This window comes from Malaclemys terrapin, chromosome 3, assembly GCF_027887155.1.
Source record: "Malaclemys terrapin pileata isolate rMalTer1 chromosome 3, rMalTer1.hap1, whole genome shotgun sequence".
Taxonomy (NCBI): domain Eukaryota; kingdom Metazoa; phylum Chordata; order Testudines; family Emydidae; genus Malaclemys; species Malaclemys terrapin.
Window position 1 is genome coordinate 60139794 of NC_071507.1, and position 17875 is coordinate 60157668.

Consider the following 17875-nt stretch of genomic DNA (forward strand, 5'->3'; position numbering starts at 1 on the left):
TTCCAGAAACGGGGAGTGTCTGAAGTTTGAGTGACACACAGCAAACAATTTATTTCCAGTCCTTCTCTGCATTTAGTTCAATTTCTCTGGTAAGTCCCTGATAGATTGTTTAATCTTTTTGCGGGATGGAAAAGCTACATGTTTCTCTGGAGAACCTTGTGAGTTGCAGCATATGTTTGAAGTTAAGTGGAGTTGTTTTACAGGAAATTTGCTTCCTGCATTCTATATATTTGCATACTTACCAAACAACGACAAAAAAATGAACAGTCCATGTTAGTCATGTTGTTCATTCCTTACTGGGATACAATACTACGAGTGTGTGTGTATGAGCTTGGCGACTGGCAGTCTTTAGTCTGCAAATTGATATCCTATAAAATGAGCTCTCTCAATCTTTGATCTTGTTGTGTTGGGGGCATTCAAACAATGTCACTGGGTTTTACCTCTTGTGCTTTCAGGAATTCCTATGACCTTAATGTTTTTCTTCATCCTCAGCTGTTCAGATCTTCTTGTTTGTCACACATTTGTTTCATCTGTGACTTTACATCCCTGGGTATGCCTACCCTGAAGAGAAGGGGGGAAAAAAAAAAACCCCAACCTTATGGGGCTTACAAAAGCAGTGTAGACATTGCCACTCAGGTGGAAGCCCGGGCTGTGACACCAGGTGAGTTGGGTAGGTCTCAGAGTTTAGCCTCCAGACCAAGTGAGAACATCTACACTGCTATTTTTAGCCCTATAGCCCAAGCCACACAAGCCCAAGTCAGTTGACCTAGGCTCTGAGTCTAGCTGCCCTGTTTTTTTTGTAGTGTAGACGTAGTAGTCTGTCTCATTCAAGTGTAGGATCTTTCAGGCAGATGCTCTCCATTCCACATCTCTCAAAACTGTTAACAATTGAGTGTATGTAGTTTTGCCTTGATTTTTTCCCCCTCAAGACTTTCTAATCTTGGTCCAGATCCTGAACTGATATAAATTGGTGCATCTCTGGGATCTGACTCACTGACTTAAATGAAGTTGTGCCAATTTATACACGCTCAGAATCTGGCCTCTTGTGTTTTAATCCTGTACTGAGGTTCATGGCAATGTTCAAGAGCCCCACAGAGATGGTAGCTAGCTTCTTTGGAGTCTCTTGCTTTCCTTTGATACACTTTGAACAATACTTTTTCTCTTACCCACTGAATCATCCCCACCTGTCCACCAAAGGTCAGGAAGAGAGACAGCAGCTATCAATCACTGAGCCACAATGTCAATGCAAAAAGTTTTTGGTTTAATTTTGGAGCCAGGGTATGTATGAGCCCTTCTCTGCCATACCCTCCCAGTGGCTTTCCCTATCCTGTGCTAACAGATGCATGTTCATTTCCACAAGCTGCTTTGGTGGTCTTGCAAACTAGGGGTGGTCTGATTTACGTAACTCTTTAGTGCAGTCAAGACAGCAGCATTCCTATGTGTTTTGTCATCGACCCTCTTAAGTGTATTGTAGTTAGATGGAATGAGCTGGGTTGTGAACTGACCCAGAAAGTCAGCTGTCCCTCTTAATATTTTCCCTAACTGGGGAAAGGGAATCTAATACAAATCCTACTGGTGACACAAATCTCAAGAGTTCTGCACTTTTCTCTCATTCTGTATCATTGCTGTGCCTGCTGATTGCTGCAATAATTGGAATTGTCCCAACAGTGCTTTTATCTAGGGGATAAAAAAAGGTATATTTCCCTCTTCTGTAGCTGGACTAGCCACTTGTTTGTTTGCAAAAATGATTACCTTTTGGCAGTTTTAACTTGTTTGCTTTTTTCCCCTCCTAACTTACATGCAACCACAAGAATCTCTCCTATTATGAACCACTAAATGTTAATGACCCATTACAGAGCGAGTCATGCACTTTTGTAATCCTTAAATCTTGTGAAATAATTTTAATCAGGATGTGTGCTAATCACACATTCAGTGTTGACTTTACAAAGTGGCACAGAATACCACATACATCTCTTAACGGCAGGCCCACAATGGAGCAGAAAAAGCACAACAGGTTCTCAGAAGCGCTATCCAATCCCAGATTAGCTGCATATGGGGTGGTTTAGTAGGTTTCTGCTGGTTCTTGGATTCAGTGTCTAGCACTCTTCTCTTTGGACCAAACTCTCCTCTGACTTTTATGTTTGTGCAACTCCATCAAAGTCAGTACGGTAGCATTCGTATAACTGAGTCTATGTCTACACTACAAGTGCTACAGTGGCACAGCTGTAGTATAGACACTTGATAAAGCAATAGAAGGAATTTTTCCTTTGCTGTAGTAAATCCAGCCCCTCAAGAGGTGGTAGCTAGGTCGACAGAAGAATTCTTCTGCCAGCCTCCCACTATCTATACCAGGGCTAAGATTGGCTTAATTATGTCTCTCTCAGGATGTGAATTGTTCACATCCATGAACAGTGTAGCTGGGTTAATATATATTTTAGGTGTAGACCAGGCCTGAGAGAATTTGGCCCCGTTGTCTGATAGCTTCATGAGTGCAGCACGGTTTTCCTCCTAGTTTTTGTAAAATGTTACCACTCCAAAGCAAAATAAAATAATATTTTATTTCTAGACACCACCCTCACCCTGTAAGTGCCCAGGGCACTGAACAATATTACAGTAAAGGCATTAAAAGGATAAAACATCCCCAAATGCAAGACTCCCAAAGTGGAAAGTCTCTCTTTGGGAAGGCTGCAGCAGCACAAAATGACCATAACCTCTCTTCCACTGGGAAAGTCAGTGCATCTGTGTCTTTCTTTATAAGAAAAATTATGCCCAGGTTTTTCTGTAGTCTCTGTTTAGTGGGAGAAGTCCATTTGCCCATGGTGAGGAAAAGAAGGTGTGAGAGGATGGTCAGAGAGGGAAAAGCCCAATATATTGGGAGCTACATTTCCAAAGCTGGCCTGGTGTCTCTGGCTCTTGTTGATTGATTTTTATTCCTTCCTTGCCATATTTGTAGATTTAGAATGTTCCACAAACCCATTTCTCCCTATGCAGAGATGGGAGTCATGACAGCCATTCACCATCCTCTACAATGCACTTCCTAGGTTATGTTTGTATTTGGATCTTTGGAACAGCACAAGAAGCTGAGATCTTGATCATTGCTTTTCCTTTTCTTCTGAAAATGGTTGGTAATTCAATAGCATTTCCCATTCCCTGTTTACACAGATGATTTACTTCTTAAAAGACTATTTATTTTATTGTTTGGAACATTTCACGAGACACATAATTGTTTATTAAGTAAAGGTCTGGGGCACAATTTACCAATTTACATGCTGTACTAAATACAAACAGCTTATTTTTGTTCAGTTATTCCTCTCTCCAACTTTCTGAAAGTCTCATCAAATGATACCATAGGAGAAGAACATTCTCTGGATTCCTTAAATATTCATTGTATCCTAGCATTACACAACCATAATGGCAGAAATTCTTTGAGTAACTGTAATACAACTGTGATTGACCATCCTTCATAGAAAATAGAAGGAAGGGGCAGAAATAGTTAGTCTACACTCTTCCTCTCTAGGTGCTTTTTTTTTTTTTTTTTTTTTTTAATATTCAGCTTTTCATTTTTACCCAGTGAAACTCAATGATATTTCATAGAGCTGCAATCAGCCCTTATCTACCAATTTATATAATCTCAGTAATCCATGACCAGTTCCTTTTTCCTATAGAGACAACTGGTTAAAGTGCTTGCTTTGGCCTGCTCGTGTGTGTGCTTGAGGCTCAGGTAGGAAAATTCATTGCTAACTACCGGGACCTTTACTTTATTTTTCTCACTTTTGAGCCTATATATTTTGAACTGTTGTTATGATGGCATCCTTGCAAAATTCTATGCACCCATTTAATCCAAACAAAAGTTTGGTTGGTTGGTTTTTCTTGACAGGCGAGTAAAATAGTCCCTGTCTCAAAGACCTGACACAGGTAATATCTTTTCATTTTGTATTTGTATTGTGCCTAGCACAATGGGGCCTTGATCCAAAGCTGGGGCTCCTCAGTGCTACCACAATACAAATAATAAATTATTTTGTTAACTATCCTTATCCACCTTAATGTGGTCGTGTCAATGTGTGAGTGAATAGATTTGATGCCAGAAAAAATTGGGAACCATTGGAATAGAACAAAACCAAGAGCGCTCTTGCAATATAGTAGCTATCTAAATTTCAGATCCATGCACATAACGTTAACTCTGGAGCTGAGTTGCATTTCTCTGTCATCTGTGAATTTTGCAGACAGGGAGACTAACTTGTTTATGGGAAGATTTTGTTTTTCATACACTTCATCTCAGGTGACAGAATAACCAAGTTCCCCAGTACTTGGTTGCAGACACTGATGCTACTAATTTGGTTTCCCACGTGAGCTTTAACTACATGGTTCGCATGAAACTAAGCTTTGAAACCAATCATCCAAAGGGTTGCAAAACCTTACTGTAGGAGCCAAATATTTCCAGCTGTTGTTGTCTTCTATTTATTTCCCACAGCATCTTGGCTTGGGTCTGCTAGTGATCTTTCTTCCTCAATGGCATGAGATATTAGCAGAGTCATTGTTTATGCTGCACAGAAGGATATTCCTCAAGCCTTACTTCATTAACAATTTTAAAAGCTTGTTAATCTGATTTAGCTTTAAAGATTGGAAACTTTTTTCATGTGAAATAAGGGACAGGCTTTCTGTAGATTGTGATAATGAGGTCAATTGAATACCAGGAGGCAATTTCTGTTATAAACTTGGAGATGTCATCCAGTCTTCAGTTGCTTTACAGTGTTAAGAGACGAGAGAGATTATTCAATATATTGCATATGTTTTAAAGTAACTTTACATCTGTTTCCTCTAGGGTGACCAGATGTCCCGATTTTATAGGGACAGTCCCGGTTTTGGGGTCTTTTTCTTATATAGGCTCCTATTACCCCCCACCCCCGTCCTGATTTTTTCACACTTGCTGTCTAGTCACCCTAGTTTCCTCCAGTGCATAGAGTTGTTTAATGTTCAGAGTCTTCAAAAGAAAACAACCACAAAGAGATCTGATGATAGTGGATGATCAGAGTGGCCACTAAACTACTGAGAATAAGCTTTCATGGACTAAAGCCCACTTCTTCGGATGCATATTAAGTGGGCTGTAGTCCACGAAAGCTTATGCTCTAATAAATTTGTTAGTCTCTAAGGTGCCACAAGTACTCCTGTTCTTTTTGCGGATACAGACTAACACGGCTGCTACTCTGAAACCTAAACTACTGAGAGCATTTTGATCTAATCTCTACCCAATCAGTGGTGTGAATAGTTTAAAACAACCCTGGATGTCTTGGGATCAGCTATTTGCTATCACGAATCTTTGAAACTGGTGCCGATGAAGTACATATGAAAAGCAATCATATAAAGTTTAATTGTATGAGGTTCTTGTAGATCAACCTAAAGTATTTTCTTAAACAGATGCTATCAGGTTAAAAAAGTAGCTCTCCAGGGTAATGTACATGATCAACTTCTGAGTGTGAAAACAAAATACTGCTGCTATTTAAGCTCGCTGGCCTAGAGAGATCTCCCAGGGCCTGGATTCCCAGCCTGGTCTTGACCTCTTCAGTGCCATTGACTATACTACTCCTGAGAAATTACGCCTGGGACTGTTTCCCTCTCTCCTTCAACAAACACCATTTGGCCTACCTGCTAGAGTTGATTAGCTGACTGAAACAGGTAAGTAGGGGAAGAGGATGATTTTTCCAGTTGTGCGCGCGCGCGCGCACACACACACCCGTCAACCTAGATGTAGCTGAATGAAATCTAAGCCTCAAAAGTTTTTGAGGAGGTAGTTTGTTTGTTTGTTTGTTTAATTTATTTATATTATTCTGCTATCTTCATTTAAAAGCTATGTATTTTTGTGAAGTAACAGTGCCAACTAGTGGTCAGATAATATATTCACCTTGTGAAAAACCTGAGTATTTTTGAGGGGAAAGCCAAGCCTTGTTGTTAATAAAAACTTGGGTTAAACATAATGTAAGTCCCATGATAGCACAGTCAGCTTGATTTTATTTAATTAATTTGTTTATTGATAGGTAAAAGACTTTATTGAAATTTCTGGGCATTTACAATAAAATATTTGTTATATTGTTGTGACGTATAATGGGCCAGTTATTAAAAATTAACAATATTCTATATTGCCCATATATTGTGTTATAATTTTCCTTTCCCCGCTATTCAAATTATTTAAACAACCATAATTTGATTATATGTATATTTAAACATTGACAATAAATTTTAAAAATCTTTATTGTGAAGGTTATCATTTTCAGGGGAAGATAAGAAGTATGAAAACTTAAAGGAAGGAGGAGGCTGTAATTCGGTTATGTCCTCTCTGTATGCCCTTCTCGATTACTATGTCCATATCAAAGCATTTCAATGACTTCAGTATTTCTATTGTGGTGTTTTTCTGTGCAAGGTACACTATTACTTTTATCCTTTTTGGGGTGTGAGAGAGGGTAGGGGGAAGTTTTTTCCTCACAACATTTGTTAAGTCTTTCATTACTGAAGAGTTCGCTAACAGTTTTTTCCAGGAGCCAGAGTAAAAACTGTTGCCTGGGTCCACGGATTTAGGATTGTGCTCATTTTCCCTCTGTCCCCTTCCCACCCCCTAAAGAGCAAGAATAAAAGTAGCTTCCTTATTCTCAGCTCAAATCTTTTTTAATAGACCAACTCCCAATACCCATGTTTTTAAGTCTTGTTCAGATTCTATCCCTAGTGCTTTTTATTTCTTTTAGGAGGGATTTCCAAAATGTTTTTACCATCCAGCATTCCCGTGTCATGTGTATAAAAGAGGATCTGGCTGTGCTGCATTTTATACAAATATCTGGGCGATGTGTATTTTGATTATACAGAAATGGAGAAACATACATTCTGTGAACCAGACAGTACAGCTCAACAATCTTTTGTTCAGTATCAGCAGGATAGCTGTGTTAGTCTGTATCCACAAAAACAACAAGGCATCTTAAAGACTAACAGATTTTTTGGGGCATAAGCTTTTGTGGGTAAAAACCCACTTCTTCAGATGCATGGAGTGAAGTGCATCTGAAGAAGTGGGTTTTTACTCACAAAAGCTTATGCCCAAAAAAATCTTAGTCTTTAAGGTGCCACCAAACTAACCTTTTGTTGTTTTTCATATTTGCAGTCTTACCCTATAACTTAGTTTTATGCAGTTTGTCTTTTAAAAAGATAGTAATGAAATTATACATTCTAGACACAATCTTGATTGCTGAAACTTCAAACCCTTGTATAATGTTTTCTAATGCAGGTAGTTTTGTTTCTTTTCTGGAAGCTTAAGTAAAATAAGCAATCTGTGCAACATAAGTTTATATTTTTCTTTGAATATATTGCTTACATCTGCTTTGTTTTAAGATTTTCCAACCTTTCTTCAACTTATTATAGTGGTATTTGCCCTTACATTTTAATAAGTCCTTATTTAGCCCAGGTATGAAAGCACTATTTTTTTGATATTATTGAGATCTGCTTTTTGTTGTTGTTGGTTGGTTGAGTGCCTTGCATATGTCTAATTAATAATTGCACTTGTAAGTAATGTGATGTTTCACAGGGTCCAGAATTTTGGAATGTGAGTCTAACATACATTTAATTGCATAATTACATAATTGGGTTTGCCAGTTTCTATTCTCTCTGTATGCACAATGGCTTTTCTCTACTGGGGTCAATTCCAGTACTGGTCTGATTTGTGCCATGCTATAGTATCTCTTGAAATCTGTCTCCCATCTCAACTAGATGTTACAGCCACTCTGTTTTGATTCTTCCAATTTGACCATAGGAATCTTTGAATAATTTTTAAAAATTTCTTGAAAGTTGGTGCCAAGGGAATCATAAGGAAAGGACAGAGGACCTGGGCAGGACATTCATTAAGTACTACTAATTCATGTCAATGGTAATAATCTATTCGGCGTTATTGTTGCTGTCAGTCCCAATACAAGATCAAACAGATATGCTAAATTATTTAGCTGAGACAGTCTGAGTACCTTCCCCAGATCTAAAGAAGAGCTCGGGTATAGCCTGAAAGTTTGTCTCTCTCGCTAACAGAAGTTGGACCAATAAAAGATATTACCTCACTCAAGTCTCTCTAATGGCAATAATGTCCTCCTGTCTTGGTCATTGTAAATAGCTTTCATTAATGGCTCAATATTTAATTTAAACTGCTCCCCCACCAGAGGTGATACGTTAATGCCGAAGTATCTAATTTTATGATGTTACGTTCAGTAGGCATTTATCATCTTTTAAGTATCTTTTGGAGCTGAGCTGTAGTATCTGATTTCAGAGTAGTTTGGTCAGGAATCAATGTACAGACTAAACACTTCAATTATTTCTTGTAATAATGGCTATATCTGATGTAGATCTTGTATAAAAAGCATATATTGTCAACATAAAATGAAACTTTGTTTCTATTTCCAATACAAATATTACCTGAATTTTTTTCAGTGTCCCTGATCTTTTGTGATAATGGTTCAATAATTCAAAACAAATAACAAAGGTGATAAGGGACATGCTTGTCTTGTTGCTCTGCAAAATGGTATCAGCTCAGTTTTTTGTAATGCTTCCCCAGATACATGCAGTAGGATTTTTATAGATTACTTTGATCCACTTCTGAATGTGTTCTCAACATTCTGAATAGAAATGGGTGTTCTTCTGAGTTGAGAGCCATTTCTGCATCCATGGTTAGAATATAGGTCTTGTTATTAGTGCTCCTGGAGTGCTTACCACATTGTAGAAGTTTTCTTGTACTACTTAAGGGGCATCTTCCTTTTATAAAGCCAGTTTGATTTTGGTTCATCAATTTAGGCATATTGTCACTAATCTGGATGCCAGTATTTTAGTCAGAACCTTACTATCTATATTTATTAAAGAGAGAGGCCTATAAGATGTTGGATCTGATAAATCCTTATTTGGTTTAGCTGGCAAACCTACAGCTGCCTGATAAGCTTTCCCATAAGTACTCTGTTGCCTCAAACTGAAGTGCACTCACTAATGAGGGAGTTACCTATGTTTTAAATACTTCACAGAATTCAGAGATCTATCCATCCTGTCCAGGACTGCTCCCCAATTTCAATAATGAAATCGCTATTCTATTCCTTCTTGTAATGATGGGCCACCTAGTAGCTCTTTCATTACGAGTGAGTCTGGACAGTTCAAGATCCTGCAGTACAGTGTTCTGTGTTGATATATCAGCTAATTGTATATCTCCTGAAAATAATTAGTTAGTATCTTGTAAATTCTTTTGTTTGTTGTTTTGTTTTATGTGGTGGTTTTTTTTGTTTTGTTTTTTGTTTTTTTGTTTTTTTTTTGTGGTGGTGGTGGTGTTTTTTTGAGTAGACCATGGCTGTTCTGGGTCTTCTATTAGAAATCAGTCTGGTTAGTAACCTGCCTGACTTGTGCCCCCATTTGATTCATAGATTCCAAGGCCAGAAGGGACCATTATGATCATCTAGTCTGACCTCTCGTCTAACACAGGCCATAGAACTTCCCCAAAATAATTCCTAGAGCAGATCTTTTAGAAGAACATTTAATCTTGATTTAAAAATTAATGGACAATCCATCACAACCCTTGGTACAACCTTTCTTTGGCAAATAACAGAAAAGCCCAGCCAGCTCTCCTATCAGTGGCTCTAATGCTATTTTCACATTCTTAATCTCTTGGAGCAAGTCTGCATTATTAGTCATGTTGTATTGCTTCTGCAAACCATAAGTTAGTTCCTCTAAGGCTGCCTGTTTTTTGCCTTTGGTCCCTCCCTGACCCACCCAAATAACCATTGTATGAGATAATCCTTTGCTACTGTTTTAAAGGTCTCTCACCTAGTTCTCTGGGATATATCCTATAAGGGATTGTTCTTAATATAATCATCAATATGGTTTTCCATTTTATTCACAAAATATTTGTCTTCGAGCAATATATTACCAAATCGCCAGCTCTTCTCTCTTCATCCTGAATTGGATTTATAGTTTCATGAATATAAGTGCACAGTCAGAGATATGTATTATTTAAATTCCTTACATTAAGGATTTTGTGTAGAAGACTCTTGATTTTAAAATCTATTTTTGTTGTATTACTGTAGCAACTATTCTACTATGTGTTTTGGCAGATTGGGTTAAAAAGTGAAGTCCCTCCCAATAGAGTGTAGCAAACCTCCAAATAGCCATCATGTCCCGTTCTGTATTTGCCGATTCCAGTATTTTAAGCTTTTTTTTTTTTTTTTTTTTTTTTTTTTTTTTAAAACCTAGAGCTTCTTGCCTCTCTGGTAGCCCATCCTACAGCAGACTGCCACTGTTACCCATGAGTTCTGGGCCTCTGCAATCATTCAAAAAATAATATTGAAGAAAAAGGTATTCTTCTCTTTTGGGGCATATGTCATATAGTATAACAGACTGGCACATCCCTGCAACAAACCACGCAGCCCTCTAAATCTCTTTTGATCCTTCTACATTGCCCTGTTACTTGTTTACTTATTAGTATACACACACGCCTCTTATGGGAACTGAAAGACGTTCCGTACACATGGGATGCCCATTCCCTTTTAAGTTGGATTTTTGTTTTGTTTTAGGTTTCCCGAAGCATTGTCATTGATATCTTCTCCTTTCTTTAATAAAAAAAAAAAGAAAAAAAAAAAAAAGAAAATCAGTTAGCATCTTCTATGTTTTATTGGGTGGTTTAGTGCCCTAAGGTGTGTCTACACTGCTTTCTGGAGTGAACCTCCCAGACTCGTGCTAGTGCTCTAAAAACAGCTATATAGACAGTCCTTTGTGGTTCTGGCTTGGGCTGGAGCTTTGACTCTGAAGCCTATGGAGGAGGTTGGACTTCAGAGCCCGAGCTCCAGCCTGAGTCACAACTTCAAACCATTGTCTATACAGCTGTTTTGAGAGCGCTAGTGTGCCCGGCTAGCCCACGTCTGTCGACCCAGGCTAGGAGACTCGCTCCAAAGTGCTGTGTCGACACAACCCAAATGTTCCAGGAGCACTAGATTGTTCCTGGTTCTCTCTCTCTCTTTTTTTTTTTTTTTTTTTTTACCCATTTCTTAAATATTTATATTGTCTTTACCATGTGATATGTTCCACATCTTCCCCCATCCACAGCCCCCAGATATTTGAATCTATAAAGTATTTATCAGCTTCCCTACAGTTATATTCAATATCATCTCTAATTATAACCGTAAACCATTGTAAACATTCTGATTTTCACTTTCTCCTTATACTTTGTACTATATTTTCTGATATCCTTTATTAATAGACTTTAATGTTAACTTATGTACCATGATTTGTTGAAAACTATTTTGCTTAGAAATATCTTCATAGACTTAACAAAAAATGATTGTTTAAACTTCTGCTGAGGCAGCATTTGTCTTACAACACATAATCATTCTATTTTCATTCCCCTTCCCTGATACTTAGTTAGCTCTCAGCTGAGGTACACTTAACGTGAGTCTCATCAATCTACTTTTTGGTCTACTTAGTTTTGGTTCAAGCACTGAAGTCAGATACGTCTGGGTTTCCCCCAGCATGTAGAAAGTGTGGCTTGACTTGTCTGATTTTTTTTTTTTTTTTTTTTTTAAGCAGTACTGGGAATATCTGTGCAAATCAAAGTTTCTTTTTCCTGTGGAGCTGCTTGTGAACTTCTGCAGTTCAGCCCTTCTCTTCTGTACACCTATAAAGTAATCTTGACATGAGAATACTTTGGTTGTTCTCCACTCTTATTTCTTTCAACTTTCTGGCTGTGTCAAAAGCATAGTCAATCTCCTTCTGCCACATTGACAGTGCATTCAGGGAGGGAGAGTGGGAAGGAAGCATGTGTGTAAAACCACTGCCTTTCACTATATCAGTGTTAGCAGCTCTGCTGATCTCTTTGTGAGCCACAAGATTTCAGGTGGGGTTGTAGTGAAGCTCACAATGATGCAAGCGTCTGTTACCGGGGTTTTTTTAACCCAAAGCTCTTGGTAACTTTTACTCTATGCGAGGTGGTGTTAGGAAATAAATTCAGGGAGACACGGCTGTCCGACTGATAGATGGCTGGCACAAACAGGACAACACAAGAGTGCTTTCACTTAAAGCTCAACTTTACTTAGTCTCAAGCACTTACACACGTCCGCAACAGGTTAGTAAAACACCCCCAACCCTTGATAATTACCAAAGCTGAGTGTGGCCCTTGAGCGACACAGCAGCAGGCTTCTGGTGCCCAAATTTTCCATCTGCCGGTGGGGACCACAAGATGTATCCAGAGGGAGAGTCCAAACAAGTCCCAAAAGAGTCCAACTACCTCAAACTTTTCCCCTTCTTTATACATTAGAAATAGAATGACATGTCCCTTAAAGAAAACTTGTTAAGTAAGCAGTTTCAGTGGTCAAGCAAGAGGTTCCTTCTGATTATTGATTAACTAGGTGTGGGTTTTTCCAGAGTTTGCAGCCTTGAGGTCCCAACAGACATTTCTGGGGCACATCCTGCTTTCCTAAAATGTATGTATTAGCAACTTCAACACAATTTTTATTAGGAAGGAGGCAGGGTCAAGCTACCCTTTCTGTGGCATTCAAAACCCCCTCCCTTCCTGCCTTGGTCAAGCTGAAACTGCTGACTAGGTGCTTTTAGCAATAATCCATAGTGGTTTTAGGCACTTTACTGGTTTGCCAAAATCTCCCCATACAGCTCCAGTCTAATGGCAAATTTCAGACCTGCCTGGGAGAAAGCCCCCTCTGATTGGCTGCTTTCCCTATTGTCTGGCCTCCTGGGGAAGAGCAGCCAACCAGAGTTACTGCAGTAAATCAGTCAGCGCTCTATCCCTCCCCTCAGGAGCTGACACTATTGTCACAGGAGGGGATGGGGAAGAGGGAGCAGAAAAAGCCTCGTGAGGGATAGCTCAGTGGTTTGAGCATTGGCCTGCTAAACCCAGGGTTATGAGTTCAGTCCTTGAGGGGGCCACTTAGGGATCTGGGGCAAAATCAGTACTTGGTCCTGCTAGTGAAGGCAGGGGGCTGGACTTGATGACCTTGCAAGGTCCCTTCCAGTTCTAGGAGATAGGATATCTCCATTCATTTTTTTTTTTTTTTTTTTCTTCTCAGCACAGCTGCACTTTTTCTCCCAAGACCAACAGCTATGGCTGTTCTGCTCCTCCTCCCCCGTCCCTGCAACCAGTGTTCCCAGTCTTTGGTGATTTTTGCCGGTTAGGCTGCTTTTTGAAGGCTTCAGCAAGAAAATATCTGGAATTGGCAACAGGTGACTTTTGGGGCTGAAAATTGGTGCCTCTGCCAAAATTAGGGCAATTTTTAAGGCTTGTCTGCAGCATGGCGACAAAGTGGCTGTGTGTTAGAGTGCTCTGTGTGCCCCTCCCTAATGTGCTGCTGCTCTGTAGCTGCCCTGTTTAGACCCTGCTGGTGTACCATAAGGGTACCAAGTTCACATTAACATAACAGGTCCCTTTACAGCACACCAGCAGGGTCTATAGGGGACCGTTACAGTGCAGCACCACCTTAGAGTGCAGCCTGGCCTGCACCATGTCTGACAGAGTGGAGCAGAGAGCAGAAGTGAGTAGTGCATTGTCTCTGTGGTGATGGCGAGAGGTGGGGCGGCAAAGCCAGAAACTGCAAATGAGCTCCTGGAGCACATGGTGGGTATCGCACTCCCCCCCCCTGCCCCCCACCGTGGGATCCTGGACTGACTCATTAAGAGGTTTCTGTGACAGTGTACCCCATAAGGCTTTATGGGGAGGGGGTGCTTATAAATGTATGTATGACATAACTGGAATATGTTTTGTGCTGCCTGTGCCATGTAACATATCTCCGTAAGGGTTATGGTCTACTATATCTATTCATCCTATTTGTACACATATATCATTTTCTACTCGAGGTTAAGAATATGGGCTGTATGCTTGCCTGATTTCTAAGTAAGCTTTGTGAGGCATTTGGTCAGCTTCTTTAGGAAGGAATTTGCAGGTTAAGTACCTGATCAGGAGACACTTAGGGAACAATGCATCTTGGAATGCTCCAATCCACATGAGAAGTCTTCCTGGAGACATGCAAGATGCCATGTGGACAATGGCGTCGGCCTGCAAAGACTGAGTCATGCAGGGGCATGTGACTTGCCCAGGTGACTCCAAAACTCCATCTTGGAGCTGGGCTTTGCATAGGAGGGAGGAGGGGGGTCTCCACCCACAAGAGAGAGTCTACTTAAGCCTGTGGGAGACCCCTCCAGGTTGTCTTCAGCTGGCTAAAGAAGGAGCCTCTCCACCCCCCCCAGGATACTTGAAGGAGACTGAAACAAAAGACAGTAACTACAGGGGGTGTGAGTGATTGCTGGACCCAGGCTAAAAGGAGCTTAGCCTGTAAAAGGGAGCACTCTGGAACTGGTGAGGAAATTATCTGTGTTCAGTTTGATTAGGCATAGATCTGCGCATTTTATTTTATTTTGCTTGGTGACTTACTTTGTTCTGTCTGTTACTACTTTGAACCACTTAAATCCTACTGTCTGTATTTAATAAAATCACTTTCTATTTAGTAATTCACTCAGAGTATGTATTAATACCTGGGGGAGCAAACAACTGTGCATATCTCTCTATCAGTGTTATAGAGGGCGAACAATTTATGAGTTTGCCCTGCATAAGCTTTATACAGGGTAAAACGGATTTATCTGGGTTTAGACCCCATTGGGAGTTGGGCATCTGAGTGCTAAAGACAAGCACGCTACTGCGAGCTGTTTTCAGGTAAACTTGCAGCTTTGGGACAGGAGATTCAGACCCTGGATCTGTGTCTGGAGCCAGACGGGAGTGTCTGGCTCAGCAAGACAGGGTGCTGGAGTCCTGAGCTGGCAGGGAAAGCAGAAGCAGGGGTAGTCTTTGCACATCGGGTGGCAGCTCCCAAGGGGGTTTCTGTGATCCAACCCGTCACAGTTTCATCATGTGATCTAGGGATAACCCCTTCCTATGAGCCACATCCTGCTGATATGAGGGGGCTCAGACACCATATGCCACTTGGTGCCTGGCAAAAGATAGTGGGGTGACAGTTGGGGCACCCTGTTGAGAGTTGGCTTTGGGGAGCGCCCAGAGCTGCCTGTTGGGAGAGAATGTGGGAGCTGCTGAAGTACAGGTGGGGACCACTGCCTGGGGATTGGTGTGGGGCAGGGTGGCCCTGCTGAGGAAGAGGGGGACAAGGGTGAGTACTGGGGGTTGAGAAACATTTGTGGGGGGGCTGCTGGGGAGTGATTTTGGGAAGGACAAGGAACTCCCCTCACCCAGTGCCAGGCATTGAACAGAAGCACAGATCCGTTGGCCCCTTTCCCTTCCTCCCACTGCAGCCCCCAGCCTGGGGCCTTCGCCTTGACAAGGAAGACCATGAGCTGTAAGTAGTTGTGATTTAAATGGCTGCTCTGTCAGGTTACATTTGCCTCCAAACTTACATTTCATAAAAGAAAGATGTTTATAAAACCTGAGGTGGATAGAAATATTCCTGTTTTTATTTTTACATTTCCAATATCGGTATTTTACTTTACATCACTGGTTCTGAAACTTGTTCCGCCGCTTGTGCAGGGAAAGCCCCTGGCGGGCCGGGCCGGTTTGTTTACCTGCCGCGTCCGCAGATTGCGCTGATCGTGGCTCCCAGTGGCCGCGGTTTGCCGCTCCAGGCCAATGGGAGCTGCTGGAAGCAGCGCAGGCCGAAGGACGTACTGGCCGCCTCTTCCAGCAGCTCCCATTGGCCTGGAGCAGCGAACCGCGGCCACTGGGAGCTGCAATCGGCCGAACCTGCGGACGCAGCAGGTAAACAAACCGGCCAGGCCCGCCAGGGGCTTTCCCCGCACAAGCGGCGGAACAAGTTTGGGAACCACTGATTTACACAAATGAACACCCTCCTGCTGGATAGTGTCTGGAACGCAAAGATTGTGAAATGGTGAAAATGTGGGCTTTTTGAACCAATCGGTCATTTGGCTACTTTGGTGGCTATTTTTCATATGCAATCAGCCAAACTCCAGCCTTCAGGTTGGCAACGCTGCCTACAATCCCATCCCTGCAAGCTTTGGAAAGAGAGGTGAAGAGCCCCTGGAGCTGCAGGAGCAGAGGTGAGGCTGTGGGAGCAGAACTATAGTGGCAAGCGGGAGGATAGGCAGATATGAGGGTGAGATCTGCAGTGGGGGCCAAAATCACCTTAACACATTTGGGAGCATTGGCAACGCAAATGGCCACATGCATACACTGGGATGAACAGGGGGAATTCAAACATCAAAAGATAAGATTATTTTGTGATTTGGTTCCTTTTTTTTTTCCTTTCATGAGTTTTCAGCCTTTGGCAATACTACTATGTATACACCAGTGTTAAGGCAGATGGGCCTCTCACCCAGCCTGCTTTTGACCCTGTACCCAGAGTGGGTGGGAGGCGCTCATCAGCTTCTCTGCTCCTGCCCCCCTGCCTTATTCTTACCAGCTCTCTGCTCTTCAGGGATAGGGCAGTAGGGGGAATAGGGCCTAGTTGGGGGCTTCATTGTAAATCTTGCAGGTAATGAGGGAAGGGGAGAGTGGGAGGTTACCAAATCCACTTCCTCACTCTGCCATGACAGTCACGTTGCCAGTCAGTTTGATATATTAGTAAATGCATGAATATGCATGGGCAGGCAGCATCGTCTAGTGGATAAGGCACTGGGCTGGAACTCTGAAAATAGGGGTTCTATTCCCAGCTGTACCACCGATGTGCTATGTGGCCTTAGACAAGTCTCTGCCCCTTCGTGCCTCAGTTTCCATTCCCAACTATTGTCTATTTAGACTGTAAATTCTCTTACTGTGTGTTTATGTACAGCACCTAGCACAATGGGGGACTGATTTCATTTGGGAACTCTACATGCTACTGTAACCTATTGTGGTTTTATCAACATATTAAAGTTTGATCCATCCTGGGCAGATACTTCTGCACAGATGGTTCAATAGCTGTTGGATTGCTCAGTCGCCAAGAATTCAAAATATCTCTGGCGTTTTAAAAGTATGTTCAGAGATTACATTAGTGATGAGTCCCCGAGGCTGGAAGTTCCAACTATTGCCCAAGAAAAGCACTTGGATGCACAATGGGCTACTATGCAGTGGAAGCAACCCTGGGGGTAAGGGCAGATTGAAGTAGGGTCCTTGGGATCCAGGCCTCAAGGTTAGAGGGGCCCTGGAGTGAGCACTGAGTCAGAGACTGATTATCAGACAGCAGAGATTGCAGCAGGCTGTTTGGCTGCTGGGGTAGAATGAGTGGGCTGATTCACATGGAAGGAAGATTGAGGATTTGGTAAAGGGGGGGGGGAATAATTAAGTACAAAATATGGTTGGTTCAAGAGCAAAAGATTCAAAAACTGTCCTAAGCCACCAGATACCACAATCCAAATAAGACCTTCCCTCCCAGAGGCTGTTTGGAAGTTTGGCTTACCGGCAAGGCAGAAATCAAACACTTCCGCTGACCTTATCAGGGGTAGTATTTTCATCAGGATAAACTGTTCTTGAACAATTTCTCCAGTGTATAACCACAAACAGGCCTCTCTTGAACATCAGGCATTCCAGGCTTTCTTCACTTATTCACTTTTTGAACAAACCCATTTTATCTGGCCAACGCAAGAAAAATCCCTGGTTCTTTATGCCCCTTCTGCAAACAGGTACATTTTGCTGCATGTGCCTTTCCCCAGATAAATAATGTAAAGAAGACAGTCTCAAACACCAATCTCTGTAGCAGTCCCACTTCCCTGCTATAGGATCTGTAGTCATTCATCACTGCTCCCTCTCACTTTGGTTATTAACCCAGCTCTTTCTCCATTTTAAGATTTCACCATCAAAAGCATGATGTAATTAACCTCTAATACATTTATATAGTGCTATGTCAAAAGGCTTCCTGGTGTCTAATAAAAGTGAGTCTTCTTT